The sequence below is a fragment of the Acanthaster planci genome, linkage group LG01, assembly GCF_054643075.1.
Source record: "Acanthaster planci isolate LZ-2023a linkage group LG01, COTS_SCS, whole genome shotgun sequence".
In the NCBI taxonomy this organism is placed as follows: Eukaryota; Metazoa; Echinodermata; class Asteroidea; order Valvatida; family Acanthasteridae; genus Acanthaster; species Acanthaster planci.
In genome coordinates this window covers 2,343,343-2,359,118 of record NC_141777.1, presented here as the reverse complement: position 1 = coordinate 2,359,118, position 15,776 = coordinate 2,343,343, and the positions used below count along the sequence as shown (strand labels likewise).

Below are 15,776 nucleotides of genomic sequence, written 5' to 3'. Positions count from 1 at the left end.
GGTATGGGGAGACACAATGTCAAATGTCCCCTCCATGTTTTAAGTTAAACAAACTACTAAAAGAATTGATGGATCGAGGATTTTCCCGTTTGAGTTTTTTTTATAAATGGAATAAGATAATAAGCACGCGTTGTGCACAAAAAAGTGTAAATTGATGCCCCCCCCCCGATCGAGGAGAGATTTCCGCCCTTGCTTACGATTGATATTGCCAGTATCGCAGAGCACTGTCGATTGTCTGAATCATTGCCTGCTATGCTGATCTGTCGATTTGCTTTACGATGCTTGTTATAACGGGACGGCACAGAATCCGAGGTTCACGGTCAATGGAGTGGGAACATGCCCCCTCCCCCCATGGGTAAATGTCCCTGGGGGTCACTTGTGGGCTGCACTTCTGCCCAGCCCTCTTGTTCCACAAAGGTACTGTGTTTCATCAACCTCGTTGACATGATGACAAGGCTTAGAGAGCTCTGTGCTATATGAGGTGAATGTCGTAGTCCTCTACATAGTCTACTGCGATCGACACGAAGTCAATTGCACGGGCCAGTGTTGCATGTGGGTTATAGTGAATGAAACTCGCCAGGACAAAGTACAATGGAAATACCCCGTTTACGGTAGTCCGTATTTATTCAAGAATACCCCAGCGGCTTGCCTGTTTCCAGTGCTGGGGCCGGCCATCTTGTCTACACTTCACCTATCATATATCTTCTCAATCGTATTTTGAAACAAACATTCTTGGTGCACCTTCAAATAAAATTGGGAAATCGTGTCAAATAACATTTTATTCATTTTTTTAAATGGTCCCTAAATTTAAAGGGATCGGGGTTCTATGTGATACGATAAAGAAATTTCATTATAATCGTTACCACTGTGCTCTGGGCCTTCGGGTTGGTGCTCTATCAGATTAGATCAATCCATGGAATATTCCAAGTATGTAAAAGATAAGTATTTTTCAGTTCCCGCCATAGAAACCAAAACAAGAAACTCAACTATTTACATCATCAATTTTTATCCAAAAGTTCACTCTAATTCCGAGAGATTTTAACCAGTAAACTTAATGTGTAATGTAAATGTTGGGTTAACATCAATGCCCTCAGACTAGTTCCTGTTCCTGTTATTTACCCTTTACAGAAGGTGCCAAAATATTAAGTAAGAGTGACAAATTACAATTGTTAAACTTCAGACAGAAAAAGAACATCGCCTATTCACTTGGGATTTATTGGCATTTATATTAAAAGGGCGCCAGTTAGGAAAGCCTCTTCTCGATTTCATGCCCAATTTCCGGACATGAGCTTTTTGACTCTCGGGTTGAATCTGGACATGAACCTTCACCTGGTTTTGCACTGCTGTTGTGTGGTAAAAGCACAGAATATTCCAAAGAATGGATTTCCAGTTCATAGTCGATAAATGTGCTTAACAGCACTTACCAAGTCTGGAAAAAGTCTAGCTATGCTAACTTAGGAGGGTGTCACAATAGGCCCACTCATAATCGTCAAATTGGAAAAGTAAGCGACCGAGAAGATCCCTCAAAATCTCTATCTTCAATCAAGCACACTCCGTTCTGGACTGAGCGTTCCTATCCTGCAAAAATGGTCTTTTGAATGGTAGATAATTCTAATAGCTAAGTCATCCTAATCGCATCAGTCCGTATAAGCTTTTAACAGTGGGAAATAAATTCTTGGCCCTTTAATGAGTCCATGTTGGTCAGCGAAACGTGATTATTATGTAGCGGGGTATTTATTACATAGACTAAAGCTGTAGTATATGGTGTTATAATTGGGAGCGCTAAGTGTTATGGTGTGTGTAGTCACTAGCCTTCGATATTTTGAGCACTAGGCAAGACCATCAGGACTGTGGCGAGGTTTTTGAACTCCCACTCATACGTCTTCCCTGAATATTATCTATGATAGCTTGTTTCGACTGTGTAGGCAGTCCCCAAGAATTCAACGGCTGAGATTTCGCACTCTATTATAGTGTCATTAGACTAGACACGGAGTGATTCGTTCGCAATGCAAAAGAGCATTTAAGCGCTCCATGCAAAAACTCCAATCAGCAGGCCTCTTTGTCGTTGGGTGTCTCCTTTTCGTTGTTTGTCAAGGACCTCCAGGCCGGTCATTTGTCAAGGTCTCACCAGGCTCATCACCGGCAGGCAGTGGGGTAGATCGGCATGCCGTGCCCCCACGAGACCTCCGCGGGCCTGCTGCATCATCACAACGAAACTTCGTTATCTCCACCTTGACGCGTCGGGCTTATTACGAGCAGCTCCAAGAATTTTTTTCCCAATTCCTCCTCGTTAATCACAAGCAGGTTTCAAAAATGAAGAAGGGAGAAAAACCTCCTGTCGCAAGAATGGAGATAATTATTATTCCCGGGTATCAAAATAAGAAAATATCAGATTTCATAGTAAAGTTCAACTACTAACCAGTCCCCCCCCCCACTCCATTTCAACTGGACTTAAATTTTTAATCACCTTTTCCGTGCCTTCTGCGTTGTAGGCAATATGCCGGAGTTGGATGGCCTTGCCGATCTCGGATCATTGTCTGTCGGTAATTACCCGGCCTGGGCCACTGCTGTCTGCCGTGCCCCCGCTGATCAGATTTCCCGTAATGGTTTCACCACGTTTTCCAGACCACTTTCTTAAATACGAGACGGCTCGTGTGACCTGAACCATGGCCGAACCGCTCGGGTTCCGCAGCTGTCTCGGATCGGTGTGGGGGGGGGGCTAGCTTTCCAGCTTCGAGTCTAGTCGGACATTGTCCATCTTCACGGGATCCTTGGTGCGTGAGAAATAAAACAAAGACTCGGAGACCATTCTAAGAAAGGGGTAGAATTAAAACGGACAGAAAAGTGTATCATCAATAATATCACTCCAGAGATCAATTTAATCTGAAACAACCTCATGTAACGAGAGAAAAATAATAGTAACAGTGTTCACCAGAAGATGTTTACATGTTTCTGTTTTCCCCGGTCTCATTATCAGTGCTACGTAGTCTTATTTTTTTCTTATGAAAACCTTGTGTACATGATATTCATCGCAAATTTGTGTATAAAGTTGTTCCCCATTATTTTTGTATTACTATGAACAAAACCCGAGAAGAGACTCTAATATCAGACGTTGTTGGCAGTTTGCTCTTTAAATTATTGCAATGTTGAATTTGCAGTTAGCTTTCCTTTCTGTGACTGCTGGGACACACGACAAAGGAAGTGAAATGATTCTACATCGAATTCAGCAATCCTTTCTGCATTTTGCATAAACAGGTGCAAACTTCTGTGCCATATATAGTAACAACCCCCATACTATTACTGACTCGTTAGTTTAAATACGCAATGTGAACACAATGTGACCGTTCAGCTTAGATAACCTCATTCGTTGAAATATTCTCACATCTTTTGTGACTCATTCATTTGGAAATCTTTTGAAGTAAGAACATACATCGCTCATTAATTCTGCTGTAAATACGTTTTCCATTCCGTTGACGGGGCCTGATTAAGGGGAATGAATGATCATGCTCAGTTCCTTTTTGGCTGATTTTGAAGAACTCCCACTCGTCAGCAGGTCGCGCAGCATGGTGAAAACCTGCCACGTGAGGGCGCGACCAAACTTTACGTTGGGTCGTTCCAGCACAGTTTGGTGTTTGACGAGAAGCATATTGCAATGTAGGAGGGAATCTGCCAGAGAGGTTTTACTGTACGACTAAAAATAACAGGACTTCAAAATTGAAGAATGGTTCGAACCATCTGTCAATCTTTCGTCAACCTTTTACAATGGAATATGGCTTCCGGTCTTTTTATTTGAATCTGTTTCAACGTAAATGAACATGCTTAGGCCCCCAAAAAATAAGTCTCCGGTTTCTGGTCAGTAGTTGGATCCTGGTGTGGCGACGCGGCTTTTTTTTACCCTCACCTTTTTCTGGAAATGATGTAGGGCCTACGTATAACCATAGAGCAATAACAGGCGGTCTCCATCGCGACTGCATGCACACGTTACGCTGGCCGCTGCCAACACATAAAAAGACTGGGCCCGTACTTTCTAACTGTTTAAAAGCATTTAAGCTTGTAAATGTACATAGGACATAAGACCACCTCGTTTGTCTGGTTCCCAGATGAAAATGTATTGTACAGAAATGACATCATCTGGCAAAGAGTGTCCGACTAAATGTATGGAGAACTGAAGGGACTCCTTCACTGGACATATTACTCACCCGTATACCCTATCAAAAACGCGTTAAAATTATGCAGTGGCAGGATTCTGCGCGTGCTGACCAGAAACCGGAGACTTTTTTATTTCGGCTTTAGCTTCAGATACTTTGAAGCCCGCGCAAAATGTAGGATAGAGGTTGACCAACAAACGACATCGTTTCATCCACACCAAATTATAACTCCATCCACACCATTTATAACTCAACAATATTCATCTATTCCTTTTTATTAGTTATGAGAGGGATATGTACGTTCTCAAGTTTTTCTGCTTAGCGTAGTTCAAACAGTGAGCCCCGAATTTATCAGTAAATTTGATTTAGCAACGGTCTCCTTAATTTACACAGCTACAAGTTTTAAGAGCATTTTTTCAGTTTAGTCACCCATTTACGGGTAAAATAAAATCATTTTAGACATTTAAAGCTTTTTTCTATGCTATATTGACAAAACACACATTTGTGTCTCTTCGTGAAAACGAGATTGTTCGATAATGCACGGGTGTACAATATGCGCGCGCACACATTAGTGAGTGTAGAGACTTTTGGCTAATGGGTGTCTGGGTGACCCACAACCGTGTGCCAAAGTTAAGAGAGAATCATGTCCCGTTGATTCTATCACGGTTTCCACTAATACCCTCGTGCCCAAAGAGGGCCGGCATTCACGGGTTCTATTATGTCGGTCCCAAAACCCAACTTATAACTCTTTCAATTTGTCACGGTTACTGAACATCAGTCCCGAAAAAAGACCATCAAGTCTGTGCATTTTAATATTTACCATTTCCGGATTTTATTTAGAAGCCTGCATGCAGTCATGTTCTTCTCTGTTTCCGTCACCACATATGAACACAACGACCACCCCTACCTCTCATGAAGGAAAGGTGTTATTCACGTGGCTGGTTTTGTCATCCGAGATGATCGAGGCCTGTACAAAAACCAGCATGCAGGACTCCCAACTCAGCCTAACTAGGAGCCGGGCAATCAGAGCGAGGGAAGGTGTTAAACATTCCGCAGTCCACTGTACATCCGCGACAGTTCCGGCCTGTCAGCAATTAATCAAGCCCCTTGAAATCAGAGGAATTGTACCCAATTAGCCCTTTTTATGCTCATCACTGCGGCCGAGGTAAAACACCGGTGCCGATCAAGTAATTAGCAAAAATTCAACAAGCGAGTGACACTCTGGGCTCTGAGGGGGAAAAAAAGTGGACGACTTCTTCCCGTGCGGATGGAGCGAAGCCGCACCACAGCACTGACACCTCTGGAGATGAACTTTATATCTCCCGGACTTTTTTCTTTCTCACTCTGAATCTTCCACTTGAATAAAAGTATGACAAATCATAAAACATCACAGGTATTAACAGAGAGGATTGCGTGGGAAGGACAGACAACAGCAAATACGGAGACAGCATGCATGACACAGCAAAAGACAATGAAAGCATTGGCTTGTTTGGACCATGTTTGGACGGAAGAGGGTTTCGACCACATGCTGTTCCACCTAGTCATCATATCATGGGAATACTTTCACAGTTATTTTGGATACAATTCAAATTTTACTACACATTTCAAAATGACCTGCGCTTATGCAATCTACAGGGGCAGAATAAACTTAAAGAAAACGCAGCAATGGGAAAACACCTAAAATATTATGGCTTGGGTTTTTTTGTCAAAAAAAAAAACACCAGTTGTAGGTATAAAAAAAGGTGGTGGCCCAAATGGTGCGCCAGAATGCGTACATGGCCGAAAGCATTCGAGTCGTACAGTTAACTTGAGCAGTTCTTTGGCGGGACGTTTTATAAATTTTACAGTTCTCGTCGGTTCTAAAACCAGGGTTTGTTGTCGAACGTCAACAACCCTGATTGGATTAGAAGTTTGCGCACAATATATACAACAAGTGGGAGTACTTATTTATTTATTTATTTGAAGTGTTCTCGACTGTTAGTCACAAGAATATGAGAAACGTTTCATCCCCACGGTGTTTATTCGTAATACAATTCACGTCTTCTTCTCCCAGTTGACCTGCGTTTGTGACCGCCTGAATGATAATTGTTCAAGTGGTGCGAGCCACTTCACTTGAGCGGTCACAGAGCGGCTATTGTAGCGAGGGCAAGAGAATGCAGTGGGGCCATGGGAGCGAGTCTCCCCGGTTGAGCTTAGCCAAGGTCTGTGGGCGCTCATTCCGTCGAGTTGCACCGCTCGGGGGAAGGTTGACGCCTGAGTTGTTCTACCGCTAAGTTGAGCGTTCTGTCGGTACTGTTTGAGACCAGGAGACCGACAGACAGATTCTTGGAGAGTTAAAATAAACACTCCCAGGGCGATCTAAACGAATTCACGATGACACCACTTGGAGCCAATTTGAGTTGCTTCTCGCGTTCACATGAGTTACAGCATTCGTGCAAATACCCTGACTTAATTTGGGGTCCATAATATTCAATTAAAGAGTTTCCTTTGTCAGAATATCAAATATGTTAGTTTTTTAAGAGGTTTAACTGGAAGTGCCCCTCCATTCAATTACTTTTAACAGAAACATAAGATGCCCGCTCTGTTGCATGATTTTGCACACTAGAATTTAATAACAGAGTTTCAATATTCCACCCAAAACCAAAATACTTCATTTGATGTTAACTTTCCACTAATGAAGAATTATTTAGTCCCAAGAGAGGACAACGAGCCGTGTTCAGTTTTCGTTTCAGTGAACACACAACAGTACATGATTATGATAAGCTACATATCCTCTGGATGCAAAAGTAGTCCAAGTTCCAATGCAATATATTTGCGTGATCAGTAGGAACAGGAAGAGACCGGGCCTTTTGAATCGAACTTTGGGTCAACTTTATTGTGGCATGTACGGTATCCTTCTCCACTCGTATCACGTAAGGCGTAACTTGCATTCCAAACCCCATGGTGCACAAGCTCCAGCAAGCCGGCGTGAGGGTTTGGATGGTCCCCTGACCTCCACGCGGCTTTTCGTCGTATTGCGATAAATTTAGGAATTCGGGTTCCAACTCGGCACCGTCAACTCGATCGCTCCCCGTGCGTTTGTATGTCGTGAACGTCCGTCTCGGACTCAAGGCATATAATTATAATTACGCCTAAATACATCTGACGTGGAATTACATGTTAATTAACCCTGTCCGACAATTATTTGACATCTCCTTATAAATAAACTTGGACTGAAGTATTAAAGCAGCCCGAGTGTTTAACAACTGTAGATTTGGCCACTCAGTTTCGACTGGGAAATCCCAAGCACCGCCCGGCCACCTCGGCTCGCACCCTCCTCTAAGCATGGAGGAAGGTGTTTATCCCCTGCGGAAAATTGAATCTCTCACTCCGACAATATTTGAACTCGGCCGTGAGATGAACAATAACGCACCTCACCCTTCCCTCTTCCCTTCATCTCATTAATTAACACCCCGCGACAAAGCCCCAGCGACAACAGACCAGGGCCGTGCGCCCCACGCCAAACACTGGACGAGGGGGGTGATTGCGTGACCGAGACAAAACGGGACCCTGTCCCCGAAACATCTGGCTCAAGGCCCTCGCGGCTCAAACCGGGCCGCTTGATCCACACGGCGCATGGCCAGGCACTCGCGTTAGAAACACTTGCAAATTACATCCACTCAATTAGCTTTCGTTTCAGGGGAAAAAGGAAGACCGGGCTAACCACATGCACCTCAATATTTCCCTTAACTTGTTTTTACTATGCTGGCTATGTAGAATACCTTTAAAAAAAAAAGAGCTAGAGGACAACAATTTGACCAAAATGAGATTTTTGTCTGAAGCGAAGATTTCTTGCTGTCTTGCTTGCGGGGGTTATTAGGAATGTTTGCGAATCAAGATTAACTCGGCGATTTGAGTCCATTTCCGCCCAGAGGCCTTTTCAGCACAGAAGGACGACCGGGCGGTGTTTTCCAATAATACTTATCTCCGGCAAAATTAGACCATGTCCTGAATGTTCTGAGCTAACAGTGGCATTTTTCCTATTACCAAAGTGCGTTTACGTAAGCATACTCTGCGCCAACTCTCTTTTAACACGCCTATGATGGTAATTGGTGAAATTCAAGAAATCGCTTGTTTGCTTTTGATTTTTTTCGCCCCTTCAATTTAACTTGGGCAGAGTTTCCGCCTCTCTGATCAATTAGTGTTAGATGTCGGCCCTTAGTGCCATGAACTCGCCCATCCTGACTTGTATGACAGGAAACCCGATGTATTCTGACCGATATGCGGTAACAAGATGGAGTAGAACGCTATCTGTTGTGATTTCAAGTTTGGCAGATCGAGTTGGATACCGCTGGACGGTCACCGAAGTAGGCGAGTTCTACCGGGAGTTAGCTCCACGCACGACTCGTACGGGCGGCGTGACACTGTCTCTCGGCCGTCGAGCGGGCGAAAGCCAGTGTCGGCCAATACACGTAGTCCCATGGCGGACTCTGAGCAAATCAGAGTACCTGCGACGTGTAAACCTATCGAAAAAGATCTGGGACCGGATACTTATTTCTGCCATTCTAGTGAGATACACGGTTGTCATTTTTTGCATCTAGAGAGAATACCAAAACACGAAGTGGCAAAACAGATCCGCTTTAGTTTGCATAAAGTAGTGGCAGATCCAACACTGAAAAAGTGGACAGGTTTGTTGTTGTTGTGCAAGTCAAAAACTACACGGCCGTTATATTTTGGGTATTTTCAACTTGGGAGCTGCGTTGATAAAACAAGAAGCCAGAAAGGCCCAAATTATCTGGCACCCAGACTGCTCAGAATAAACGACAACCAGAAAAGGTCTCTAGTCATGAGAATATATCATGACCTTTCCTTTCATGCACTGGAGGGCTAATGCGCGGTCAATGGTGCATTGTCAAGTCGCGAATAAAAAGCTTAAATTGGTTTTTAAAAAGTCTAACAAGAGGCTTGACGAGTTCCGTCTGCCACACAGCAAAATAAATTCGAAAACCACAGCAAACGTCATATACTATACCTACCGTTGACACCCGTGTGCTTCGGAAGATTCCTATTGTAGTGGATTTTTCTCCTCGGCTGTTGATGTATCTCCACAGTGTTTCATGTTGTTTCTTTTTCTCTGGCACTGTGTCTTTGCAACGCCTAGAGGGGAAGAAAATGCAAAGTCGACCCTTCAGACGGTATGCAGAGAGGTCTTACCAGCAAAACGATTGCACGAAAAAAAGCATACAAACTCGAGCGCACAACTGGACAATGTAACTGGCAGTTCAACAAAGTACTGTGCACGGAGACTTGAACAATCGGAACATTTACGACCTTTGTGCATTTTATGTGATGGTGTGTGACCTCTGCGTCTCGGCAACTTGTAAGGGTTTTGTCTGGGCCATGGTCTGGGTCAGTGTTTGACAGTGAAGCCGGACACTGTTGAGCTAATATTAACCATGTGATGATTTCTAAAAGCAACGAGAGACGGTGTGGCTTTGGGGCGCCATATTTGAATAAAAATCCGAACATTTCTTTTGTATTATCGACGCATGGTGAGTTTTCCAGGTTGCTGCCCACTTACCATTTGCTCGTATTTTTTCTGCATATGCGGACAGATCATTTAATTCGACCGATGGCAAACGTCTGTGTAGTGTAGTGTTTACCGTGCCAGGACAGCGGACTCGCAATGTGCCAGCATGCGCTCAGTGTGTGGTAGAACAGGAGCGGCCGTGCAATGCAGCAAGACCGCGTAACCGGAACAATAAACGCTTGTCATTATATAAATCATTTTAAACTTCGAATCATAGGTCCTTCCAAAGAAAAGATACAACATGCCATTATTTTCGGTTATTTTTGGGTTCAAATCATACCCCTGAAATAATAACAGCACGCATACACGAGCAAAAATGAGCGATTTCTCTTTGACATCAACAGAAGGTTGAAGGTTGGATTGCATCACGGACTGTTTGATTACATCCCGTTGCTGAGGAGATTATGGATTTGTGTGTTTGTTTTTTTCACCCAAACTAGGTCAAGGAAATTGCCTTATTCATTTAGAGTCGGCCTAATCACAAAAGGAAACGTTGACTGTATATTGTGTTCCGTTTTTCCACAATTCGGGAAAAGGGTAGGCTTATGACTGTTTTAAGTATAAATTAATTTAGAGCAGCAGTTTTCGAAATCTTCCTAAATTTAGGAGGAGTCTTTAGAAATCTTTTAGACAGTGTTTACTAATTCAGAAGAAAGTGCTTTCTTTGTAAAATGTTCTCCTTTCTTCAAATCGTGTGCGGTAACTATTTATTTTTAGAGAAAATTCCCCTAATAAGGCGTAAAAAAGCCAATAGACTCCTTTTATTTTTGTGAAATGTGGAGTCATTCTGGCTTTTCAATGTTCAGTTTTTTGCTCTCTGCTGTACAAACAGACTCCAATGTCTCGCCAATAGTTTGATAAAGTTGCTATAGAATCACCCTGCACGTTTCCCCCAGACATGTGGGAAAACCCACCCTTGAGTTTCTTGAGGAACCTAACAAGTTGAATGCAAGCACAGTCAACATCAAAACCCCAAATAAGTGCTATGGAAAAGCAGCACTTAAAGGGTAGCCGCAATGAATTTTTCTTGGACACAATTTTTTCTGCAACTTTATACTTTTCTTCAGGGTATGACCCTTTGCACTTCTATTTGGTTAAATGCACTGAAAAGTGCGCTTTTTAAAACATTTAAAATTATCTATAATTTCGTTGACAGCTGAGGGCGCTGTTGCTGTGATGTTATCCAGGGAAGACATAGTTCATTGCATGGGTTTTTCTATTCAAAGTGTGAACCCAGAATTTACTTACAGAAAACATTTCTGAGAAAGACATTGGTGCGGAGGTATTGCTATGCACATAAAAAGCAATAAATCAGCAAAGAAGGAAAAATTTGTCGAGTAAATTTACAAAATGCATGACTTTTTTGTGTACAAACCAATGTAACATTTAGGCTCTCTACGTGGGATGACATCACAGTTTTACTCATTAATATGGAAATACCATTAGCATAAAACCAAAGAGGCAGCAAAATACGCTTTCTGAAACAAAGTTGACAATAAGCTTGAGACAAAAAGGTGCATTTTGAAGGCTTGTATTAAAACAGATTGATTGCAGCTACCCTTTAATGGCAAGCTGGCAAATGGACTGTGCCTTTTATCGTGACTGCATTCATTTCTGAATTTGTAGAGTTTCGAGACACGTTCTATCTTTTTAATATCTCTACAGGCCTTTGAAATTGCAAGGACGTGACGAATCTCCACTAATCAATCATCATCGAAATATCGAGTTCAAGCTATCGTTAATTTTTGGACATGAGTCGTTAAACATGCAATAAGACATCCAGTGGGAACGCCTCCACAAGCATTATTGCCAGTGCCAATCCGGTCCTTTGAAGCATGAGTCTTATCACAGCATGAAGTCACAATGGACACTACGATGTCCTCTAATTGCCTGAGGTCAAAATGTAAACGCTATAGTACAGTATGGCCACTCTCTCCATACGTTTTACACATTTATCTGCACACCGGGGAGTGCGCATGTGTCGATGCAGCACACATTGATACATGTTCATGGAGGTAGGAAAAGGGTGTGTGTATGTGCTATGCAAAAACACTGGTGCACCCATCTCAAAAAGTCTTTTTCGTGCATAATGACAGATCACTTTTTGCATTCTTTAAAGTAACTATAATTCAATACGAAACTGCATAGTAAATTCTGCTTGTTTGTTTTTTGTGTGTCCGGTCCTTATTACTTTGTGTTTTCATCACAGCAGGAAGGGCGAAAGTATGTAGGCCCTAATTTTTTTTTTTCACTTTTTAGGAGCATTTCATTCAACCTGCCAATTTTGAGGCAACTCCGAAGTGGAAGCCCATGTATTTGAAACCATCTTGAATGATTAACAGGACAAAATTAAAGACCTTCTCCTTCCTCTTTCTAACAAACCAGTTCATTTTGATCCTTATTTTCACAAGTCTGTAGGGTCATCACTTGTGAAGGTCTAAATGCTAGACAATAAGGCATGCTTAATAGCGAACGCTGAAATATATTCAATGTATGTACTGTCACTTCACGATAAAACATCACTCTTGCAATACATTGGTATAACTTAACCTACATGTTCCGCAAAAAAAAATCGGAATTGGAAAGCAGATTACATGCACAATCTTTTTATTTAAAAAAAAAAACAACAGAATGCACTGGTAAGTTTTAAATTACCTAATTTCAGCGAGATTTTTCCCTCTCGTTTAAGCTGTGTCATGCGGTTATAACAAACCCTGAATATTCCATGCGGCCACCAACGCGGAACACACTAACAGCCAGGGTGTTAAGCCGAAATTACCACCGGCTCTCCCTCGCCTCATCCCCGCCGCACAAAAGCGGGTTATGGTGACATCTATTTACACTGTCCGTGCTGTTGTGATATCGATTGTGATATTTTTCATGCAATATCTACCCCCAACCGAAACCTTTTCATATCAATATAATGTAGGGCCCCATCCGTTCGAGTCTCTCCTCGGCAAATGGCAGCCAAAGTAAACGCGGGGGCTTTGGCGAAACTGGGCCGAGGGGCCGCCAATGTTTATACGTGCCCTAGATTCGCCAGCGTTACTCAAACACGAGATGCAACGCCGCTGTCACGTCCGCTCGATTCCCCCCTCTGCTTGGGACGTGGGGGCAGAGACACAAGGCGATACATGGGGCACACAACCGACGAGAGGAAGGGCCCATCGCGCCGTGGACGAAAGGAAATGGAAAGAAAATGACCAGTAATGATCCCTATCGGGGCAGGTGCCTCCCGCGTTCGACCAGAGAAATTCCAGGTAATTCCGTTCGGTTATGAAAAAAGTGCGGATTTTTGAAAAGTCTGTCCTTACCACGACTGTTGCAGTTTAAAAATTGTGAGTTCGTTCCCGATTCTGCACCACAGTCGTCTCGGTATGAAACTAAAATAAACACGTTCACCCTTTCTTTCAATAAAACACTCAGTGCTTGACAGAGCAGGCTATTTCAGGCGCGGTGGGACTTTTTCGGTAATGGAATTTATGGGGAAAAATTATGTTGCTCACGGTGAACGATTTCATTCTGTTTTTAATGCGCGAATACAATATCTCAATGTCTTTGCCAGAAAAAAAAATGAATGCTTCCCAAGAGAATGTTTGTCTTTGGGGACACGCATCGATAGAACGCTTGTGGTTTGACGTGAAGGGACAAGGTGGAGAGCACGAAACAATGTTTGATCAGCAAACACAACTATGGGCAGTTCACTTGTCGTTTGCCACATTTTTTTCCGAGGAACGAAATCAGGTCAAGATGAATTCCAGTTAAAGTGAGGGTATTGGCAATACTGAAGGAAGGTACAGGTCGGTAACTCTTCGGCGAGTTCAACCCCCAAATGCCGTAAAATGTCAAAACTACATTCTTTGTTACAGCACAAGTAACAATATGAAGCTTTCAGAGGGGACTTTTGAAAAGAATTTGTTTCAAAAGTAAAGCAAACCATAGAGTTAGGCAAACCATCTAGCAAAAGAAGCAAGGCGAACCGTGAAAAGTGTTTGTAGCCTGTGGGTGGCCCTTCATGACGGGGCTGGATTAAGCTAAACTGCAGATGAATGGTAATTAATTAAGCGTGATATTATGGTTAGTGAGGCTGAATCTTAACCGTTGTCAGCCCGCCGTTGGCCCTCGGGGTTTCTCGCACGCCCAACCAGGACTAGTCGGTCGACCGTGTTGCGAGGGACCCATGAACGGTCGCCGCGACGGGGTCCGGTGCGGCAAGCTCGTGGTACAGCGTGGAAGGATTCCACGGAGACCGTACCCGTACGGTGCTCCCCGGCTCTCCCTACCCTTGTTTTCATTGAGGCCGGCGGAATCTCTCACGGGCTGCACCGTGGTATGCAACCACTCCCCCGCTGCCCCATCTCGCTTACAACATCCTCGCCCCTCAATCGTCCACGGTCTACTTTTTCCTCGGCGGAGAGCAAACACTGTCATTATTGGCCCAGGTAAAGATGGAGGGGCCCTGGCCACTTAGCCCCGGTGTTCACTCCCCTTGATTGGACAACAAAAGAACCGTAAATACAGCGAGGACCCTTCAGTCAACCGACGGTTATCTCGTTGCATTAGCGAGACGTCGTGCGCCAACCCAAAACCCACGGAAGTGCAATCGTAGTTTCCACTTGCTCGGGATCACGAGGCTGGAGTTTCCCAATGAGCAAATTAAGGACAGGAAAATCAGACCGCAATCATTAGCACAAAAAACAAAGAAGTTTCTTCAACTTGTCTATTCAACCTCATCACGCCACACCCCCCCTCCCCATCTTAAAAAGTGCGAGGGAGCACCAAGGGATGCAAAATTGCTCATTTCTCAGAGAAAGATAACAGATACATTAGGAATCAATAAACAATGCAGGGAGCTGCGAAGTGCACGAGACACAAGTCATATTGTAAACAGTGTGGTCTATAGCCGTCAATTACACGCGTAAATCACTCCCCGACGCGATGGATTGTCGCAGTAAAAATCCTTCCTTAGGAGTAAACAGTTTGATTGTATAAATCGAGCTAATAATCGGGGATCTCTTTGGTCCTTTGGTGGTGGATCGCTTCCTTATACGAACAACGAGGGGGAGAGGAAGGGACCATTACGCAGTTGATAACCGCTGACCTTTGACATGTCTAGTTTATAAAGATTGAATTATGACGGGAATGCGCGCCATTTTCTACCCCACGGAGCTTCGAATAATAGGGAACCAATGGGACACCTTCAACACACCGGTGGATGTGCGTGTCTACTACCATTTTAGGCAGCCATGTTGTTGTTTTGCTATGCCTCGTTGGTGTGGCGCGTTTCGGAGATTGTGTGTGTGTGTGTGTGTGGAATGCCGCGGAGGGGTTGCAGAGAAAAATGCTTCTAAGCAGCAACATACGAATAGTTTTGGGGATCTCATTTGGGACAAATATCCAGCCCTTTCCAACCCTAACCTGTCCCAGACAGAGGCGTTGTGTGTGCTAATTTCATTGTTTTATTTTCCCTACCTTAGTCTTCTTCTAACCGACGGGACTGTGTGACATTTCCAAGCCACCGAGCAATCAGCTCGTCAATTAGCAATCGTAATTAAACCAACGCAAAGTAACGCCTCTCTCGCGCCCGGGCTTTGCACTCACCTTTATCATATTTATTTCCATTCTTTCCCTCACGGCTGGTCTTAACATGCGACTGGCTATTTCCTCAGCCGGACACAGGTCTTTTAGTGTTACTCAAGTCCATCCAGAGCATGCCGCACATCAGTTATGGTTTTGTCGTTGAGGCTTTTCTCGGGTCAGCTCGATGAGTGATCTGTCCTCATAACCGAATTACACACAACAACCGCGAGGTGTTAAGAAATTGGCCTAGATATTGGATATTCTGTTTCAGGTGTACACACATTCGGAGGGTATCACATGGATACCATCTTCGTTTTCATAAAAACGGTATGTGGCTCTGGAGGTAGGCTGGAAGACGGTGATGTTGTTCGTCAACGTTTTCCACCAATTTTTGCGACGAAGTGTTTGCGATATGGGTTAGCAACCAGAATAACCCAGTTTTTTGTCCCGGGCGTTTGGTCAGCGCGATTCGGTGAGGC

General features: G+C 43.7%; 1 long non-coding RNA gene across 2 annotated transcripts; it reads right to left on the bottom strand.

Moving 5' to 3' along the window:
• Positions 1-605: 605 nt before the first annotated feature.
• Positions 606-15,776, bottom strand: LOC110974176 (uncharacterized). Of its 2 annotated transcripts, none has more exons than XR_015427671.1 (4): positions 15,319-15,776; positions 9,164-9,284; positions 2,468-2,810; positions 606-2,335 (listed from the first exon to the last, which is right to left on the bottom strand). It is a non-coding gene; the product is annotated as an uncharacterized LOC110974176 (long non-coding RNA). The 2 variants fall into 2 exon arrangements; XR_002597557.2 differs by lacking the exon at positions 15,319-15,776 and adding an exon at positions 9,709-10,180.